At 46.5% G+C, this 13,432-nt stretch overlaps 1 long non-coding RNA gene across 1 annotated transcript; it reads left to right on the top strand.

The window, feature by feature from the left end:
- The first annotated feature begins 5,789 nt into the window (after positions 1–5,789).
- LOC310698646 lies at positions 5,790–12,707 on the top strand. The gene is made up of 3 exons (XR_014521655.1): positions 5,790–5,969; positions 11,463–11,648; positions 12,334–12,707. It is a non-coding gene; the product is annotated as an uncharacterized lncRNA (long non-coding RNA).
- Positions 12,708–13,432: the final 725 nt, after the last annotated feature.

Below are 13,432 nucleotides of genomic sequence, written 5' to 3'. Positions count from 1 at the left end.
CTCCGGAAGTCCCCGTATGATGGATTGCGCACAAGATACATCATATGGGGACTTCCGGCGAGGCAAAATGGCGGGTTCCACAACAGCAAGCAGCTCCTGAAGCCAGCCAGAGCCAACTGTGCTACCAGGCTGGCTCCGGGCTGCTGAGGCTGCCACTGCCACGTTTCCCAGGAACAGATTTGCAGATCTGGGGACATTTTGGGGACGGAATTTGTCTGGGGATAGATTTGCAAATCTGGGGACTGTCCCCGGAAACCGGGGATGTCTGGTAACCCTAGACTAAGACGGAGGTTTTTAAACTGTGGTCACCAACATGGTGCCCAGAAATCTCAGCATAGTTGCAAAACCAGTAGCAAAATGCACCTGATGTATGGGGAGTTTTATATAGTGGTTCAGATCCTGCTTGAGGATTTTGCAGTGGGGCATCTGGTTGGCCACTGTGAGAACAGGATGCTAGACTAAATCGGCCATTGGCTTGCTTGAACAGGCTCTTCTTTTGTGCCTGTTGAATTGTAAGTTGCTGTTTTAAACTGTGATTCCACTGGCAGAAAGTTAGTTCAGTAACCTAATAAAAATAATTTTATTATTTTAAATTATGTATTAAATTTATATACCACCCTATCTATACCTAGAGGTCTCAGGGCCGTTCACAGAATAAAATCAGAATACAAAACCACAAAATACATCATAAAAATGACCTCCCCCTCCACACATTTTATTTTTATTTTTTTATGATAATGTTTATTAAAGTTTCACAAATAATAAAAAGTTTCAAAATTTAAACATAAGAAAAACTACAAAAATGAAAAAATACAAAACCAAAACACGTAAAAAATACACAATAAAAAGCAGTTAACAAAAGAAGGGAAGGAAAAAGGGGTAAAAAAAGCAAAAGCAAAAAGCAAAACACAAAATAGATTAGTATTTTCATATCTTATATTTCATTCACTAGTTTCCTGACCTCCTCACACCTCCCATTTTGTATTCCAGTTCAGATATTAAATTCAGCAAATCCTTACCCTCTAGCATTAATCCTCACTCAAGATATTAACCTATTATAAATATCAATTTTCCAGATGTCCATCCCTATTTACATTTTCTTAGAAATCTTTTAACCAATACCACTTATTTTCCATCAGACATCATTTTAACATTCCTTAATTTTACAGTGCTTCTGCAAGTAGTCTTTAAATTTCTTCCAGTCTTCCTCCACTGACTCTTCTCCCTGCTCACGAATTCTGCCAGTCATTTCTGCCAACTCCATGTAGTCCATCACTTTCATCTGCCATTCTTCCAGTGTGGGTAGCTCCTGTGTCTTCCAATACTTCGCGATGAGTAATCTTGCTGATGTTGTTGCATACATAAAGAAAGTTCTATCCTTCTTTGGCACCAATTGGCCGACTATGCCCAGGAGAAAGGCCTCTGGTTTCTTCAGGAAGGTATATTTAAATACCTTTTTCATTTCATTATAGATCATCTCCCAGAATGCCTTAATCCTTGGGCACGTCCACCAAAGGTGAAAGAATGTACCTTCAGTTTCTTTACATTTCCAACATTTCTTATCGGGCAAATGATAGATTTTTGCAAGCTTGACTGGTGTCATGTACCACCCATATATCATTTTCATAATATTCTCTCGTAAGGCATTACATGCCGTAAATTTCATACCTGTGGTCCACAACTGTTCCCAGTCAGCAAACATAATGTTATGTCCAACATCCTGTGCCCATTTAATCATAGCAGATTTAACCGTTTCATTCTGAGTATTCCATTTTAACAGCAAGTTATACATTCTTGAAAGTATCTTAGTATTGGGATCTAGCAATTCTGTTTCCAACTTTGATTTTTCCACCTGGAAGCCAATTTTTTTTGTCTAAATTGTATACCTCTCTTATTTGGTAATAATGTAACCAATCTCCCACTCTCCCACTCACACATTTTAAAAGGGCATAAAATAATAATAATTATTGTTTATACAGCAGCATCAATGTAAGAGATAAATTGCTTTGCAGGAGTCAACAGAGGCAAAACAAAAACCAGGTCCCTTGAGGAGCTTACACAACTGCACGGTGCCTCATTAAGAGTGATGAGGAGGGAGAGAGGTAGAAAAAAAATCCACAGCTGTGTTTTTTTCTGTAAGTTCCCCCCACCTCCATTATTTTCTAGAACCAATGCAACCACCAACCCAATTGCTGTGTGGAATTGGACAGCCAAGGGAGGAGTGCCCAGTAATGGCTACCATATACTGAAATTGGAAAGCTCTGATTGCACTAAATAATGATCTCAGGGCCAGTTGCAAGGTTTAGTAAGCAGGGAGTAGGAAGGAATGAGATAGGTTTTAGGTTATGTTATGCCTTTAATAGGTCATGCTATATTCTGGATTATGTTATGTTTTATAGATTATGTCTAAATAGGATGAGAGTGTCGGAGATACGTGCAAATGTATATGTGAACCCGGTCTTTGGGTGGGTGTTTGATTTTCGTTGTTGTGTCTACTGTGTATATATGGACAATGACAATAAATTTATCTAAATCTAAATCTAAAAAAAAAAAGGGGAGGAGGTCAACAGTAGGTGGGCTAGAATAAGGTTACCAGATTTTTTTCAAAGAATCCGGGGACACTTTTTTTTAAAAGAGAAAAAAAGTTATTAAAAAAGAAGAAGTAATACCTTCTCTTCTGTGGTCTCCTCTGTCGCATGGCCTTCCTGTGGGCCCTGCCTGCTCCCTCGTAGCACTATCTGCCATGGAGAGGCTCATGTCGGGCCTGGGTTCGGCCACATGTCCTTGCCCTCCCAGTGTTCTCCTACCTCTCCTCCTCAGCAGCGGCAGTGGTGCGGCAAGGTAGGGGCTCCCCTCTTTTTTCTATTTTCTCTTTCTCTCTCTTCCTTCTCCTTTCCTCCTCCCTGTGTCGGCTCTGGGGTTTTCCTGGCCCCGAAGCGCCGCTGGGCAGTCGGCCGGGCACTCTCCCTCCCAGCTCAATTTGGGTCATGGGGGGGGGGCGGAGTTCCCCCAGTTGACACGCTGGGCATCCCCGGTTCTCCCTTGGCAGTGGCATCAGCAGCGGCAGTCTCAGCAGCTCAGAGCCAGCCTGGCAGTGCAGTTGGCTCTGGCTGGCTTCAGGAGCGGCTTGCTACCTTGGCACCTGCCATTTTGTCTCACCAGAAGTCCCCATATGATGTGTCTTGTGCCATTGAACCTATCACACAACATTCATTCCCTACTAATAAATCTGCAACACTTAAAATATAAATCGGGGACATTAAATGAAATCCGTGGATGGATTTTGTCCGGGGACATATTTGTTAATCCGGGGACTATCCAGGGAAACGGGGACAGGCTAGAACCAATGGCAGGTATAGCCAAAGTCTGCTTTTCAACCCATTTTCCTTCCTGCTGAGTTCTGCAAGCATAGGCGCCGACTCCATGGGGCCTGAGGGGGCCCGAGCCCCCTCAAAAATTCGTTTGGGGGGGCTCTGCCCCCCCCAATAATCTCGGGCGCCCCTCCAGCAGAGCGCCGCCGCCGGTTTGGACCACACCATGTTTCAGTGAAGGGGAGGAGGAAGAGGGAAAAAAGAGCTTTAGAAGGAGATCGCTCTGCACTCTTCCCCCCCCCATCATCATCATCATCATCATCACACCCCACGGCCATCCCCTTTTCTCCTCCTCCAGCCACTGTCTCTCCTCCCCTTCTGTTTCCATTCGAAACGTCAAAGAAGAAATTGCTAGGTGGAAAACACGCACCACCATTCAGCATCCCATTCTCACAGATGCCTGTGCAAAAACTGCAAGCAGAATCTGACCACAGCAGCCCTCGTGATTCTCAGGAACTGATATGCAGAAATATGCCGCCTCTGAACCTGGAGGTAGTATGTATCCATCACTTCACACATCGCTCATTTCACATGGCATCCGCCTGGCTCCCCCCCCCCCCAGAATGTGGGAGCCATAGTTTGGGTCATTGGGTTTGGTGCTTTTGTAACTGGATTTATAATGGGTTTTAGTCAAATACAATAAATGATTGATTGATTGACTGATGAAAAAGTGATTTTTTCCTGAGATGCTAACTTTCTCTCTGCATGTCATTCCTTGAACAGCTTCCTGTGCAAAGATAAGGCTTGCTTTCATTGCTCTGTTCATTTGTGTATTGGACTAGTGTTGTGTGGAGGGAAATGTAACCACTGGGCCGAAAAATGTCCCCCTCCTGCCCCTTTGGGTTTCTGGTGTGGCCTTCACAGATATTGGCACAACTTGTGTGTGTGTGTGTGTTTTGGCTGCTGAGCTGTGCTCACCATTGTGAGGGCTGAGGGAGTGATGGTGATGCCTCCCCAGCTGCTGCCATTGTCCGTGGGTTGATTGTGATGTGACAAAAACATTTGCCTGCTGAGCGGGTATAAATGTGGGCCAAGGCGCAAGTCTCAGCAGTTGCCCTCCCCAGAGAGAAATGGGCAGCTCGGTGGCACTCAGCCCAGGTGGTCTCCTGTCCCGTGGTGGCAAGCTGGCAAGCGGAAGGAGGCAATTGCCCGGTGCTGGGATGCTGTGGAGCAAGGAGAAGGCAAGTACAAAGATTACTTGATGGTGGGATCGCTACTTGAAGGTGACTGACACTCAGCTCTGAAGCTGGTTGATGTCTGGCAATGGACCTGATGAGGTCGCAGCTGGTGGATGGTTGTCGGAAGAATTTGCATTCAGGCTAGTGGATGTTGCGAGGCTACGCTGGCTGAGATGGGTGCAAACTGGTTTGGAAGCCTTGTTTGTTAACAGGCAGCCAAACAGAGGAGGAATCTGGGGGGACGCTGTCGGGTGTTGGCCATCCCACTCACCTGTTTGCCTTTGCCTTACAGGGATGTCTGGAGCCGGTGAGGTTTTCCCCAAGTCCAGTCTTAAAAGTCATCAAGAGAACCGCAGGACATCCCTATTTACATCGGAGAAGTTAACGTGAAATACTGGCAGCGAGGAATGGACAAGGCCGTGGCCATACTTGAGAGAAGGAGCTTTGAAGGGAGACTGCAGGCGGACATCTGCTGCATTGCAAGTGATGGGGCAGTGGGGAGAGAGAAGAAAATGAGGGAGGGAACATTAGGCCACATTAGGTGCACCACTGAACTGCTATGAAGTCACTTTAAACAGGCATGGCTTCCCCTCAGGGATTCTGGGAACTGTAGGTGGTTAAGGGGACGGAGACTTGTTACAGTGGTTAAGTATTAGGATTAGGGGTGGGGGTTGGGTTCCCTTCTTGTAGCTCTAGTTAAGGGTTAGAGTTAGGGTTAGCGTCAGGGGCAGGGGCAGGGTTGGGGTTCCCTTGGCAGGGAACTCTGGGAATTGTAGCTCTAGTTAGGGGGCAGGGTTAGGGTTAGGGTTAGGGTTCCCTTTTTGCCAGGGAACTCTGGGAATTGTAGCACTAGTTAAGGCTTAAGCGTTAGCGTTAGAGTTAGGGTTATCGTCAGGGGTGGGGGTGGGGGTAGGGGTAGAGGTAGGGTTCCCTTCTTGGCAGGGAACGGGGTCCCCTAACAACTCTTGGCACCCTTTTCCAACTATAGCTCCCAGAGTCTTTGGGGGTGTTTAAGCCATGAGTGTTTAAAGCAGCTTCATAGCGCATTAAATGGTGTGGATGTGGCCATGGCCTCCCTCACCCCACTAATGAAGAATCGAAAGGATTTCCCAATTCAGATCTCTCGGAAACAGGAAACAGAAATGGAATGGACAAGGCTGTGGCCAAACTTGAGAGAAGGAGCCTTGAAGGGAGACTGCAGGCGGACATCTGCTGCATTGGAAGTGATGGGGCAGTGGGGAGAGAGAAGAAAATGAGGGAGGGAACATTAGGCCACATTAGGTGCACCACTGAACTGCTATGAAGTCACTTTAAACAGGCATGGCTTCCCCTCAGGGATTCTGGGAACTGTAGGTGGTTAAGGGGACGGAGACTTGTTACGGTGGTTAAGTATTAGGATTAGGATTAGGGGTAGGGTGGGGTGGGGGTGGGGGTAGGGTTCCCTTCATGCCAGGGAACTCTGGGAATTGTAGCTCTAGTTAGGGGGCAGGGTTAGGGTTCCCTTCTTGCCAGGGAACTCTGGGAATTGTAGCTGTAGTTAAGGCTTAAGGGTTAGCGTTAGGGTTAGCGTCAGGGGTAGGGGTGGGGGTGGGGGTAGGGGTAGAGGTAGGGTTCCCTTCTTGGCAGGGAACGGGGCCCCCTAACAACTCTTGGCACCCTTTTCCAACTATAGCTCCCAGAGTCTTTGGGGGTGTTTAAGCCATGAGTGTTTAAAGCAGCTTCATAGCGCATTAAATGGTGTGGATGTGGCCATGGCCTCCCTCACCCCACTGCCTCTTATTAATGAAGAATCGAAAGGATTTCCCAATTCAAATCTCTCGGAAACGGGAAACAGAAAGAAGAAAGACTTTGTATCTCAAGCCATTTTGGAAGGTCTTAACTTGAAATGCCAATAAACGTATTTTTATTGTATCGTGTTGTATAGTGTTGTGATTAACATGGGAGGAGGGTGGTAAAATGCGTTTGTCTTTCTGCATGCGTTTATAGTAGGCATTTTGCACTCACCTGAACCCTTGCAGGGAAAGGGACAGGGCACAATGGGAAAGGGTGGGGCAACCGGGCTGCTTAAACCACACCCCTTTTCCAAGGGAAGCACCATGGGGGTGGGCCGTCCGAGAGAGAACAACAGAACACAGAACAAAGAAGACGGAAGTGGCGCACAGTTCCTTCTGTTCCCTCTCTTCCAAAGAATGGAACGTCAACACACAGAGTATGTGATCCAGTAGTCACACACACTCTGCAGCACGGGAGAGAATGAAACTCTGGACATCCAGCACCCGCTTCTCTGCTTCTCTCGAACTCTTTGACTGTAACCCTGTCCAATCTTTTTTCAAAGAGGACACCTGCAAATTTAGAGGAGTGGGAAGGAGGATCTGAAGTGTTGCAGGTGGAAAGGGACAACCAGAGGCCTACAAAAAAGAATTACAAGGAAAACAAGATTTGGACATTGAGAATTTGGACTGAAATTAAGAATGAAGAATGGAGTGATCTCTTCATGGGGAGATTGGAAGAAATATGGATTACAAATCTGACCAAGATAAAAGTTGGAGCTTTTGGGACATTTGGACTCAAAAGAAGCAAAAAACATGATTTGGGCTCCGCTTTTGAAAATGGAGGACTGGTTGGAAGTAACATGGAGTTTGCTGGGATAGAGCTCCTCCGAGACTTGATGACCAATATAAAGGGCTATCAACAAAACCAGCAGAGAGGGATTGAGAGAGATTTGAAGGCCTCGGACGTGAGGAATCCAGGCTAAGAACTGATATTATGGACATATTTTGGGGATTGAAACCGGGGAGGGGGGAGGGAGAGTTTTTGAATCCAAAGGGTGTACAATTTTATGTTGTTCTCTTATTTCTAAGTATGTTTAGTAATTACTATAAAAGTGGGAAATCTGTGGAAGGGAACTTGGGTCGACTTTAGGAAAAGACGTAAAAGATTAGTATTACGAATTAATTGAGGTTTAAGCTAAATCTGGTTAATAAGAACTTGCTGAGTTAACTATTGGAATTGGGATGTATGAGGGGGAGGTGTGGGGAAGTCAGGGAAAGTGGTTAAGAAAGTAAGATTCTGAAATTATGCATGTTTGTGTCTGTGTCTTTGTGTCTGTGTTGTGTTTTGTATAAAATTTGAAAACCCAATAATTTTTTTTTTTAAAAAAATCTTTTTTCAAAGAGGGCCAGATTTGATGAAGTGAAGGGCCGTGAGGGCCGCCAAAACAGCCCCTTTTTTAGGGTTTTACCCCAGGAAATAAACTGCCACAGGGGCCAGATTAAACTGACTGGTGGGCTGGATTAGGCCCCCAAAATGGACCTTGGACATGCCTGATAAGCGCACAAACAAGATGTAGCGTGTGCACCATTTCATGTTTTACTGGAAAACTTAAGGTCACTGTTAGCTGGTAGGCTTGGCCTGGGGGGAAATCCCCCCCTTGAATCTGACTTAGGATTTCAGCACTGCCACTACAGAGTAACAGTGTCATCATAATTTCACCATGGCAACCAGCTGCTTCATTTCTACTTACTTGAAAGGCAGGTCTTTGAGTATTTTATTTATTTATTTATTTATTTTTGTATGAAATATTTATTAAGTTTTCCATAACTGAACACGTGGCCACTTTCTTTCCCTAGGAATTACATCCCTAGCATTGCATCCTCCCCCCAGCCCCTCCCCAAAGCTTGCTGCACCCCAAGGCGTTTTGCACTCACCTGAACCCTTGCAGGGAAAGGAGCAGGGGGCAATGGGAAGGGGTGTGGTGACCAGGCTGTTTAAACCACACCCCTTTTCCAACAGAAGCGGCAAGGGGGGGTCAGTATCCAGCACCCCCTTCTCTGCTTCTCTTGAATTCTTTGACTTTATGGGGACAAGCACAATTACTGGAAATAGATTGTTGGTAAGACATGGCTCAAAGTAAGGCAATGGGCTGGCACTGAAGCCAGTTAGGCTGCTTTACACTGACATAATGCACACTTTAGAGTGAGTTCCAACAACAGTTTCCCTATTCTCATGAAGAAAAGATGCCCAAAGAGTTCAAATGATGCTTCTCCATAACAGGGTTGCGCATTGTTGGTTACATTTTGACAGCAATAATATGAAGATTTACAAAACATAAGAAAAGATCCCTGCCTGATCAGACTAGAGACCGATCTGGTTCAGTGTTCTGTTTCAACAACGGCCACCTAGATGCCTCTGGGAAGCCCACAAGTTGGGCATGCGCACAATAGTGCTCATTTCAATGCAGCCACTACATATGACTCCTCCACAGTATGTTAAAATTGTTACTAAAACCACCCCCTTACTGTACCTAAAGCAAAGTTGTGGAGGTGCACTTGTAAGTTCTGTGGGAGCGATTCCATTATTAAAGGAATATATGTTCCTGAGTATGTTTGCCTGACTGAAAGGTGTCCTGGAAGTCTGATTTAGGCCTCTTACTTGTCTGGATGGAGGACAGAGAAGGGTGAGTAAGCATGTGCAGAAATTAGCCTCCAATACACATTAAGATCTATGTTAGTAGTTCCACCCCCTTTTGCCTCGGCCCCACCCACTACTGTACAGGCATTTATTTTGTGTTTTTATCTCTTATTTATATGCTATGAACCACCCTGAGAACTACAGATGAATACAGGTACACAAATTTGTTTGTTTGTTTGTTTGTTTGTTTGGTGGCTGTTTGAAGATTGCCTGAAAGGGAATGTGGCCCTGGTTAAAAACCAAAATAATATCAGGAGCTGCAGTTAAAACAGAGGCAAATGTGGTCATTCGCTTGAGTGAAATAATCAAGAAACTTCAAGCAATACCCCCTCCCTCTGACATATTTCCATCTGTGCACTCCCTCTCTCTCTCTCTCTCTCTCTCATATGCACACACAAAGAAAGAGAGAGCGAGAGAGAGGAAGGAAGGAAGGAAGGAAGGAAGGAAGGAAGGAAGGAAGGAAGGAAGGAAGGAAGGAAGGACCTACTCAGAAAGGTACCATCGAGCATATGAAAGCTCTGAGTAACATTCAGTTAATGGAGAAATAACTTCTCCCAGGAAGCAAAGACTTCTTCGCTGCTCTTATCCAAAACTAGCCAAGCCTCCCAGCAGCTGTTCTTGCTGCATTTGCAGTTTGCACATCTGATTCACACTCCCAGAAGGCAAGATACACTATTGATTAAAGATTAAAACATGGTCTGGGGTTCTACTGGGCAAAAGATGCAGGGGGAAAGTAAAATGACACAGTGCTGAAATGGTTTCAAAATTTCTGATTTTGGAGTGCATTATTTGACTTTCTGAAACTTGCAGCATTTCTTGGAGTGCTACATTAAAAGTATTCTCTTGGAAGTCTTCCTTTGTAACCTAAGAAAGCTGCCTGGATCAGGCCAGTGGCCCAAGTTCAGCATCCCATTCTCACAGATGCCTGTGCAAAAACTGCAAGCAGAATCTGACCACAGCAGCCCTCGTGATTCTCAGGAACTGATATGCAGAAATATGCCGCCTCTGAACCTGGAGGTAGTATGTATCCATCACTTGACATATCACTCATTTCACATGGCATCCGCCTGGCTCCCCCCTCCCCCCCGAATGTGGGAGCCATAGTTTGGGTCATTGGGTTTGGTGCTTTTGTGACTGGATTTATAATGGGTTTTAGTCAAATACAATAAATGATTGATTGATTGACTGATGAAAAAGTGATTTTTTCCTGAGATGCTAACTTTCTCTCTGCATGTCATTCCTTGAACAGCTTCCTGTGCAAAGATAAGGCTTGCTTTCATTGCTCTGTTCATTTGTGTATTGGACTAGTGTTGTGTGGAGGGAAATGTAACCACTGGGCCGAAAAATGTCCCCCTCCTGCCCCTTTGGGTTTCTGGTGTGGCCTTCACAGATATTGGCACAACTTGTGTGTGTGTGTGTGTTTTGGCTGCTGAGCTGTGCTCACCATTGTGAGGGCTGAGGGAGTGATGGTGATGCCTCCCCAGCTGCTGCCATTGTCCGTGGGTTGATTGTGATGTGACAAAAACATTTGGCTGCTGAGCAGGTATAAATGTGGGCCAAGGCGCAAGTCTCAGCAGTTGCCCTCCCCAGAGAGAAATGGGCAGCTCGGTGGCACTCAGCCCAGGTGGTCTCCTGTCCCGCGGCAGCAAGCTGGCAAGCGGAAGGAGGCAATTGCCCGGTGCTGGGATGCTGTGGAACAAGGAGAAGGCAAGTACATTACTTGATGGTGGGATCGCTACTTGAAGGTGACTGACACTCAGCTCTGAAGCTGGTTGATGTCTGGCAATGGACCTGATGAGGTCGCAGCTGGTGGATGGTTGTCGGAAGAATTTGCATTCAGGCTAGTGGATGTTGCAAGGCTACGCTGGCTGAGATGGGTGCAAACTGGCTTGGAAGCCTTGTTTGTTAACAGGCAGCCAAACAGAGGAGGAATCTGGGGGGACGCTGTCGGGTGTTGGCCATCCCACTCACCTGTTTGCCTTTGCCTTACAGGGATGTCTGGAGCCGGTGAGGTTTTCCCCAAGTCCAGTCTTAAAAGTCATCAAGAGAACCGCAGGACATCCCTATTTACATCAGAGAAGTTAACGTGAAATACTGGCAGCGAGGAATGGACAAGGCCGTGGCCATACTTGAGAGAAGGAGCTTTGAAGGGAGACTGCAGGCGGACATCTGCTGCATTGCAAGTGATGGGGCAGTGGGGAGAGAGAAGAAAATGAGGGAGGGAACATTAGGCCACATTAGGTGCACCACTGAACTGCTATGAAGTCACTTTAAACAGGCATGGCTTCCCCTCAGGGATTCTGGGAACTGTAGGTGGTTAAGGGGACGGAGACTTGTTACAGTGGTTAAGTATTAGGATTAGGGGTAGGGGTGGGGGTTGGGTTCCCTTCTTGTAGCTCTAGTTAAGGGTTAGAGTTAGGGTTAGCGTCAGGGGCAGGGGCAGGGTTGGGGTTCCCTTGGCAGGGAACTCTGGGAATTGTAGCTCTAGTTAGGGGGCAGGGTTAGGGTTAGGGTTAGGGTTCCCTTTTTGCCAGGGAACTCTGGGAATTGTAGCTCTAGTTAGGGGGCAGGGTTAGGGTTAGGGTTAGGGTTCCCTTTTTGCCAGGGAACTCTGGGAATTGTAGCACTAGTTAAGGCTTAAGCGTTAGCGTTAGAGTTAGGGTTATCGTCAGGGGTGGGGGTGGGGGTAGGGGTAGAGGTAGGGTTCCCTTCTTGGCAGGGAACGGGGTCCCCTAACAACTCTTGGCACCCTTTTCCAACTATAGCTCCCAGAGTCTTTGGGGGTGTTTAAGCCATGAGTGTTTAAAGCAGCTTCATAGCGCATTAAATGGTGTGGATGTGGCCATGGCCTCCCTCACCCCACTAATGAAGAATCGAAAGGATTTCCCAATTCAGATCTCTCGGAAACAGGAAACAGAAATGGAATGGACAAGGCTGTGGCCAAACTTGAGAGAAGGAGCCTTGAAGGGAGACTGCAGGCGGACATCTGCTGCATTGGAAGTGATGGGGCAGTGGGGAGAGAGAAGAAAATGAGGGAGGGAACATTAGGCCACATTAGGTGCACCACTGAACTGCTATGAAGTCACTTTAAACAGGCATGGCTTCCCCTCAGGGATTCTGGGAACTGTAGGTGGTTAAGGGGACGGAGACTTGTTACGGTGGTTAAGTATTAGGATTAGGATTAGGGGTAGGGTGGGGTGGGGGTGGGGGTAGGGTTCCCTTCATGCCAGGGAACTCTGGGAATTGTAGCTCTAGTTAGGGGGCAGGGTTAGGGTTCCCTTCTTGCCAGGGAACTCTGGGAATTGTAGCTGTAGTTAAGGCTTAAGGGTTAGCGTTAGGGTTAGCGTCAGGGGTAGGGGTGGGGGTGGGGGTAGGGGTAGAGGTAGGGTTCCCTTCTTGGCAGGGAACGGGGCCCCCTAACAACTCTTGGCACCCTTTTCCAACTATAGCTCCCAGAGTCTTTGGGGGTGTTTAAGCCATGAGTGTTTAAAGCAGCTTCATAGCGCATTAAATGGTGTGGATGTGGCCATGGCCTCCCTCACCCCACTGCCTCTTATTAATGAAGAATCGAAAGGATTTCCCAATTCAAATCTCTCGGAAACAGGAAACAGAAAGAAGAAAGACTTTGTATCTCAAGCCATTTTGGAAGGTCTTAACTTGAAATGCCAATAAACGTATTTTTATTGTATCGTGTTGTATAGTGTTGTGATTAACATGGGAGGAGGGTGGTAAAATGCGTTTGTCTTTCTGCATGCGTTTATAGTAGGCATTTTGCACTCACCTGAACCCTTGCAGGGAAAGGGACAGGGCACAATGGGAAAGGGTGGGGCAACCGGGCTGCTTAAACCACACCCCTTTTCCAAGGGAAGCACCATGGGGGTGGGCCGTCCGAGAGAGAACAACAGAACACAGAACAAAGAAGACGGAAGTGGCGCACAGTTCCTTCTGTTCCCTCTCTTCCAAAGAATGGAACGTCAACACACAGAGTATGTGATCCAGTAGTCACACACACTCTGCAGCACGGGAGAGAATGAAACTCTGGACATCCAGCACCCGCTTCTCTGCTTCTCTCGAACTCTTTGACTGTAACCCTGTCCAATCTTTTTTCAAAGAGGACACCTGCAAATTTAGAGGAGTGGGAAGGAGGATCTGAAGTGTTGCAGGTGGAAAGGGACAACCAGAGGCCTACAAAAAAGAATTACAAGGAAAACAAGATTTGGACATTGAGAATTTGGACTGAAATTAAGAATGAAGAATGGAGTGATCTCTTCATGGGGAGATTGGAAGAAATATGGATTACAAATCTGACCAAGATAAAAGTTGGAGCTTTTGGGACATTTGGACTCAAAAGAAGCAAAAAACATGATTTGGGCTCCGCTTTTGAAAATGGAGGACTGGTTGGAAGTAACATGG

This window comes from Podarcis liolepis (genome assembly GCF_965112155.1).
Source record: "Podarcis liolepis genome assembly, chromosome: Z".
Lineage (NCBI taxonomy): Eukaryota > Metazoa > Chordata > Lepidosauria > Squamata > Lacertidae > Podarcis > Podarcis liolepis.
This window is presented reverse-complemented; position numbering and strand designations above follow the sequence as displayed.